The following is a 6,352-nucleotide window of genomic DNA, read 5'->3' on the forward strand; positions in this document are numbered from 1 at the left end:
CTCATACACCCAGTTCCTTGTCCTCATACACCCAGTTCCTTGTCCTCACACACCCAGTTCCTTGTCCTCATACACCCAGTTCCTTGTCCTCATACACCCAGTTCCTTGTCCTCATACACCCAGTTCCTTGTCCTCACACACCCAGTTCCTTGTCCTCATACACCCCAGTTCCTTGTCCTCACACACCCCAGTTCCTTGTCCTCACACACCCCAGTTCCTTGTCCTCACACACCCAGTTCCTTGTCCTCACACACCCCAGTTCCTTGTCCTCATACACCCAGTTCCTTGTCCTCATACACCCCAGTCCCTTGTCCTCACACACCCCAGTTCCTTGTCCTCATACACCCAGCTCCTTGTCCTCACACACCCCAGTTCCTTGTCCTCACACACCCCAGTTCCTTGTCCTCACACACCCCAGTTCCTTGTCCTCACACACCCAGCTCTCCAAACCTGGACAATACTCTACTCCCCTGAGCTGAGTAATATTACAATCCTCGCCGATTGATTGATAAAGATTAAGCCACCCAAGAGGTGGCACGGGCATGAATAACCCGTAAAATCCTCGCCCTGATGCAAGAAATAATACACTCCTCATCCCCCACTGAGCCGAACAATAAGATCCTCCTCCCCCCCCCCCTTGAAATAAGGCGTAATAACCCCCCCCCCCCCGTGTATAGAGGGAAGAGAGCAACTTCTCGCCACAACAGACAGGTTAAACAGGTTTCCAAATACACGCGTTGGGCTTTCCACCAGGGGTGAGGAGTCAACACACGGGTCCAACACACCGCTGAAAACCTCCACAGCTCCTGCCTTAAAAATTAAACGATGATCGGTTTCCCAGTGATGTGTGTGTGTGTGTGTATGTGTGTGTGTGTGTGTATGTGTGTATGTGTGTGTGTGTGTGTGTGTACTCACCTATATGTACTCACCTATATGTGCTTGCAGGATCGAGCATTGACTCTTGGATCCCGCCTTTCGAGCATCGGTTGTTTACAGCAATGACTCCTGTCCCATTTCCCTATCATACCTGGTTTTAAAATTATGAATAGTATTTGCTTCCACAACCTGTTCCTGAAGTGCATTCCATTTCCCCACTACTCTCACGCTAAAAGAAAACTTCCTTACATCTCTGTGACTCATCTGAGTTTCAAGCTTCCATCCATGTCCTCTCGTTCTGTTACTATTCCGTGTGAACATTTCGTCTATGTCCACTCTGTCAATTCCTCTGAGTATCTTATACGTTCCTATCATGTCCCCCCTCTCCCTTCTTCTTTCTAGTGTCGTAAGGCACAGTTCCCTCAGGCGCTCTTCATACCCCATCCCTCGTAGCTCTGGGACGAGTCTCGTTGCAAACCTCTGAACCTTTTCCAGTTTCATTATATGCTTCTTCAGATGGGGACTCCATGATGAGGCGGCATACTCTAAGACTGGCCTTACGTAGGCAGTGTAAAGCGCCCTAAATGCCTCCTTACTTAGGTTTCTGAATGATGTTCTAACTTTTGCCAGTGTAGAGTACGCTGCTGTCGTTATCCTATTAATATGTGCCTCAGGAGATAGATTAGGTGTTACGTCCACCCCCAGGTCTCTTTCACGCGTCGTTACAGGTAGGCTGTTCCCCTTCATTGTGTACTGTCCCTTTGGTCTCCTATCTCCTAGTCCCATTTCCATAACTTTACATTTGCTCGTGTTGAATTCTAGTAGCCATTTCTCTGACCATCTCTGCAATCTGTTCAGGTCCTCTTGGAGGATCCTGCAATCCTCATCTGTCACAACTCTTCTCATCAACTTTGCATCATCCGCAAACATCGACATGTAGGACTCTACGCCTGTAAACATGTCGTTAACATATACAAGAAATAGAATTGGTCCCAGCACCGATCCTTGTGGTACTCCACTTGTTACTGTTCGCCAGTCCGACTTCTCGCCCCTTACCGTAACTCTTTGGCTCCTTCCTGTTAGGTAGTTCCTTATCCATTCTAGGACCTTTCCCCCCACCCCCGCCTGCCTCTCGAGCTTGAACAGCAGTCTCATGTGCGGTACTGTATCAAAGGCTTTTTGGCAGTCCAGAAATATGCAGTCTGCCCAACCATCTCTGTCCTGTCTTATCCTCGTTATTTTATCATAGAATTCCAGAAGGTTTGTTAGGCACGATTTCCCTGTCCAGAACCCATGTTGATGTTTGTTCACAAACCTAATGTTCTCCAGGTGTGCAACCAGTCGTAGCCTAATTATTCTTTCCAGTATTTTACAGGGGATGCTTGTCAGTGATACAGGTCTGTAGTTAAGTGCCTCCTCCCTATCTCCTTTCTTGAAGATCGGCACGACATTTGCCTTCTTCCAGCAACTGGGCAATTCTCCTGACATAAGTGACTCATTAAAGATCATTGCCAGAGGCACGCTGAGGGCCTGTGCTGCTTCTTTTAGTATCCACGGTGATACTTTGTCTGGTCCAACTGCTTTAGTTGCATCTAGAGTTGTCAACTGTTTCATTACCTCCTCTGCTGTCACCTCTATATCTGATAGTCTTTCATCTAGGGTAACCCCTTCCAACAATGGGAGCTGCTCAGGCTCGGTAGTGAACACTCCATGGAAACTGGCATTCAGTGCCTCGCAGATTTCCTTGTCACTTTCAGTATATGTGTGTGTATGTGTGTGTGTGTGTGTGTATGTGTGTATGTGTGTGTGTGTGTATGTGTGTGTATGTGTGTGTGTGTGTGTGTGTGTGTGTGTGTGTATGTGTGTGTGTGTGTGTGTGTGTGTGTATGTGTGTGTGTGTGTGTGTGTATGTGTGTATGTGTGTGTGTGTGTATGTGTGTGTATGTGTGTGTGTGTGTGTGTGTGTGTGTGTGTGTGTGTGTGTGTGTGTGTGTGTGTGTGTGTGTGTGTACTTACCTAGTTGTGCTTGCGGGGGTTGAGCTCTGGCTCTTTGGTCCCGCCTCTCAACCGTCAATCAACAGGTGTACAGATTCCTGAGCCTATTGGGCTCTATCATATCTACACAGTTTCAAGTGTAGATATGATAGAGCCCAATAGGCTCAGGAACCTGTACACCTGTTGATTGTGTGTGTGTGTGTGTGTGTGTATCTTCACCTGTTTGTGTCTGCAGGATTCAGCTCTACCCCTTGGGTTTCCCCCCTCCCCCCCCTCTCGCCATTTTTCTCGCTGTTCGACTAATACAATGACTCCTGGTCTATTTGTTAATCATATCTACTTGAAATTCTGAATCGAATTTAGCTTTCACAAGCTGGTCATTTAGGTCATCCCATTTTCCCCACTTCTCTTACGGTAAAAGAAAACGTTTTTTACATCTCAGTGACTCTTCTGTTTCTCAAGTTTCCCGCCCATTGTTCTATTAGTATTCATTCTGATCGCCTTTTTTTTCCCACTCTTAATCCTCATAAGTATTTTATATGTCCCTTTTGTGCCTCCTCTCATCCAGTGACGTCAGTCGTATTCTTCATACCCGTCACCAGTCACTTGGACTGGACGGTAGAGCGACGGTCTCGCTTCATGCAGGTCGGCGTTCAGTCCCCGACCGTCCAAGTGGTTGGGCACTATTCCTTCCCGTCCCAACCCAAAATCCTTATCCTGATCCCTTCCCAGTGCTATATAGTCGGAATGGCTTGGTGCTTTCCCCCCCTAATAGTCCCCTTCCCTTCTTCATACCCCATCCCTGGAAGATGTAGTTTAATGCTGATAGATGAAATCTTTCATATGAAGAAAGTTTAACAAAGCTTAAATTGCATTCACTGGAGAAGCGAAGAGTTAAGGGGTGATGCCCGAAACGCTTTGCGCAATAGTGGCTTTAGGCATTGTATGTACTAGCTCTTATCTATAAATCCATCAACCTTGGTATCTTATCTTGTAAATATGTACTCTACCTGAATAAAAATTTGTATTTGTATTGTTGTATTTGACATGATAGAGGTTTACCAGTGGATGAATGGACATAACAAAGAGGATATTAATATGGTAATAAAAGTATCAACACAAGACAGAACACGAAACAATGGGTATAAATTGGATAAGTTTAGATTTAGGAAAGACATGGGTAAATACTGCTTCAGTAACAGGGTTGTTGATTTGTGGAACCAATTACCGTGTAACATAATAGAAACAGGATCCCTTGACTGTTTCAAGCGTAGCCTAGACATATATATGGATGAGATTGGGTGGATATAAGCAGAAGTCGCTTCGTATGGGCCAATAGGCCTTCTGCAGTTACTTTAATTCTTATTTGTATGAAATTGTTTAAATCCGTTTATTTGATATTCAGGTATTAGCTCTGTTTTCTATATTTATCCATGTTTCTGTAAGTGCAATAATATCTATACGCTAAGATAATTGCCTAAGGGTAAATGAACAAATCCACAAGGGCCGTGACGAGGGCTCGAATCTACATCCGAGAGGATCCCAAACGCTGCCTTAATCATAAGAACATAAGAACATAAGAACATAAGAACAAAGGCAACTGCAGAAGGCCTGTTGGCCCATACGAGGCAGCTCCTATTCTATAACCACCCAATCCCACTCATATACTTGTCCAACCCGTGCTTGAAACAATCGAGGGACCCCACCTCCACAATGTTACGCGGCAATTGGTTCCACAAATCAACAACCCTGTTACTGAACCAGTATTTACCCAAGTCTTTCCTAAATCTAAACTTATCCAATTTATACCCATTGTTTCGTGTTCTGTCCTGTGTTGATACTTTTAATACCCTATTAATATCCCCCCGGTTATGTCCATTCATCCACTTGTAAACCTCTATCATGTCACCCCTAACTCTTCGCCTTTCCAGTGAATGCAACTTAAGCTTTGTTAATCTTTCTTCATATGAAAGATTTCTAATTTGGGGAATTAACTTAGTCATCCTACGCTGGACACGTTCAAGTGAATTTATATCCATTCTATAATATGGCGACCAAAACTGAACTGCATAATCTAAATGGGGCCTAACTAGAGCAAGATATAGCTGAAGAACCACACCAGGTGTCTTGTTACTAACGCTGCGATTAATAAATCCAAGTGTCCGATTTGCCTTATTACGAACATTTATGCATTGATCCTTTTGTTTTAAATTCTTACTAATCATAACTCCCAGATCCCTTTCGCAATCCGACTTCGCAATCACAACACCATCTAGCTCGTATCTTGTAACTCTATCATCCTTACCTAACCTCAGAACTTTACATTTATCAGCATTAAACTGCATCTGCCAATCCTTTGACCATTTCAAAACCCTATCTAGATCAACTTGAAGTGATAGTGAGTCCTCCTCCGAATTAATTTCCCTACCGATTTTCGTATCATCGGCAAATTTGCAAATGTTGCTACTCAAACCTGAATCTAAATCATTTATATATATTATAAACAACAGAGGTCCCAGGACAGAGCCTTGAGGCACTCCACTTACAACATATTTCCACTCTGACTTGATTCCATTTATACTAACTCTCTGTTTCCTTTGGTATAGCCATGCCCTAATCCAGCTTAATATAGCACCCCCAATACCATGAGACTCTATCTTTTTAATCAGTCTTTCATGTGGCACTGTATCAAAAGCTTTGCTAAAGTCAAGGTATACAACATCGCAATCCTTACCACTATCAACTGCCTCAACAATGCTAGAATAAAAAGATAACAAATTTGTTAAACATGAACGGCCATTTATAAAACCATGTTGCGACTCAATTATTAATTTATGTTTTTCAAGATGAAGACGAATTTTATTTGCTATTATGGATTCGAGTAACTTTCCCACAATAGACGTTAGGCTAATTGGTCGATAGTTAGACGCAAGTGATCTATCTCCTTTCTTAAAAACTGGTATCACATTAGCAACTTTCCAAAACTCTGGCACTCTGCCTGACTCTATTGATTTATTAAATATGGTTGACAGTGGGTCACAAAGCTCCTCTTTGCATTCTTTAAGCACCCTGGCAAACACTTCATCCGGCCCTGGGGCTTTGTTTGGTTTGAGTTTTACTATTTGTTTAAGAACATCCTCCCTGGTAACTGTTAAACTCGTCAACCTGTCCTCGTCCCCACCCACATAGACTTGTTCGGCTGAAGGCATATTGTTAAGTTCCTCTTTAGTAAATACAGATACAAAATATTTATTAAAAATACTACTCATCTCTTCATCACTATCTGTTATTTGACCTGTCTCAGTTTTTAATGGACCTATCCTTTCCCTAGTCTTAGTACGATATAACTGAAAAAACCCTTTAGGATTTGTCTTTGCTTGCCCTGCTATGCGAACTTCATAGTTTCTTTTTGCTTTCCTTATCTCTTTTTTAACATTTCTAACCAGTTGTACGAATTCCTGTTCTAAAGTGACCTCCCCAT

General features: G+C 43.3%; 1 protein-coding gene across 1 annotated transcript in view; it reads right to left on the reverse strand.

Moving 5' to 3' along the window:
- The window catches only part of LOC123768157 (two pore channel protein 1), a 95,144-nt gene that overhangs the window by 65,617 nt on the left and 23,175 nt on the right, over positions 1-6,352 (reverse strand). The window lies entirely within an intron of this gene.

Source organism: Procambarus clarkii, chromosome 59 (genome assembly GCF_040958095.1).
Source record: "Procambarus clarkii isolate CNS0578487 chromosome 59, FALCON_Pclarkii_2.0, whole genome shotgun sequence".
Lineage (NCBI taxonomy): Eukaryota > Metazoa > Arthropoda > Malacostraca > Decapoda > Cambaridae > Procambarus > Procambarus clarkii.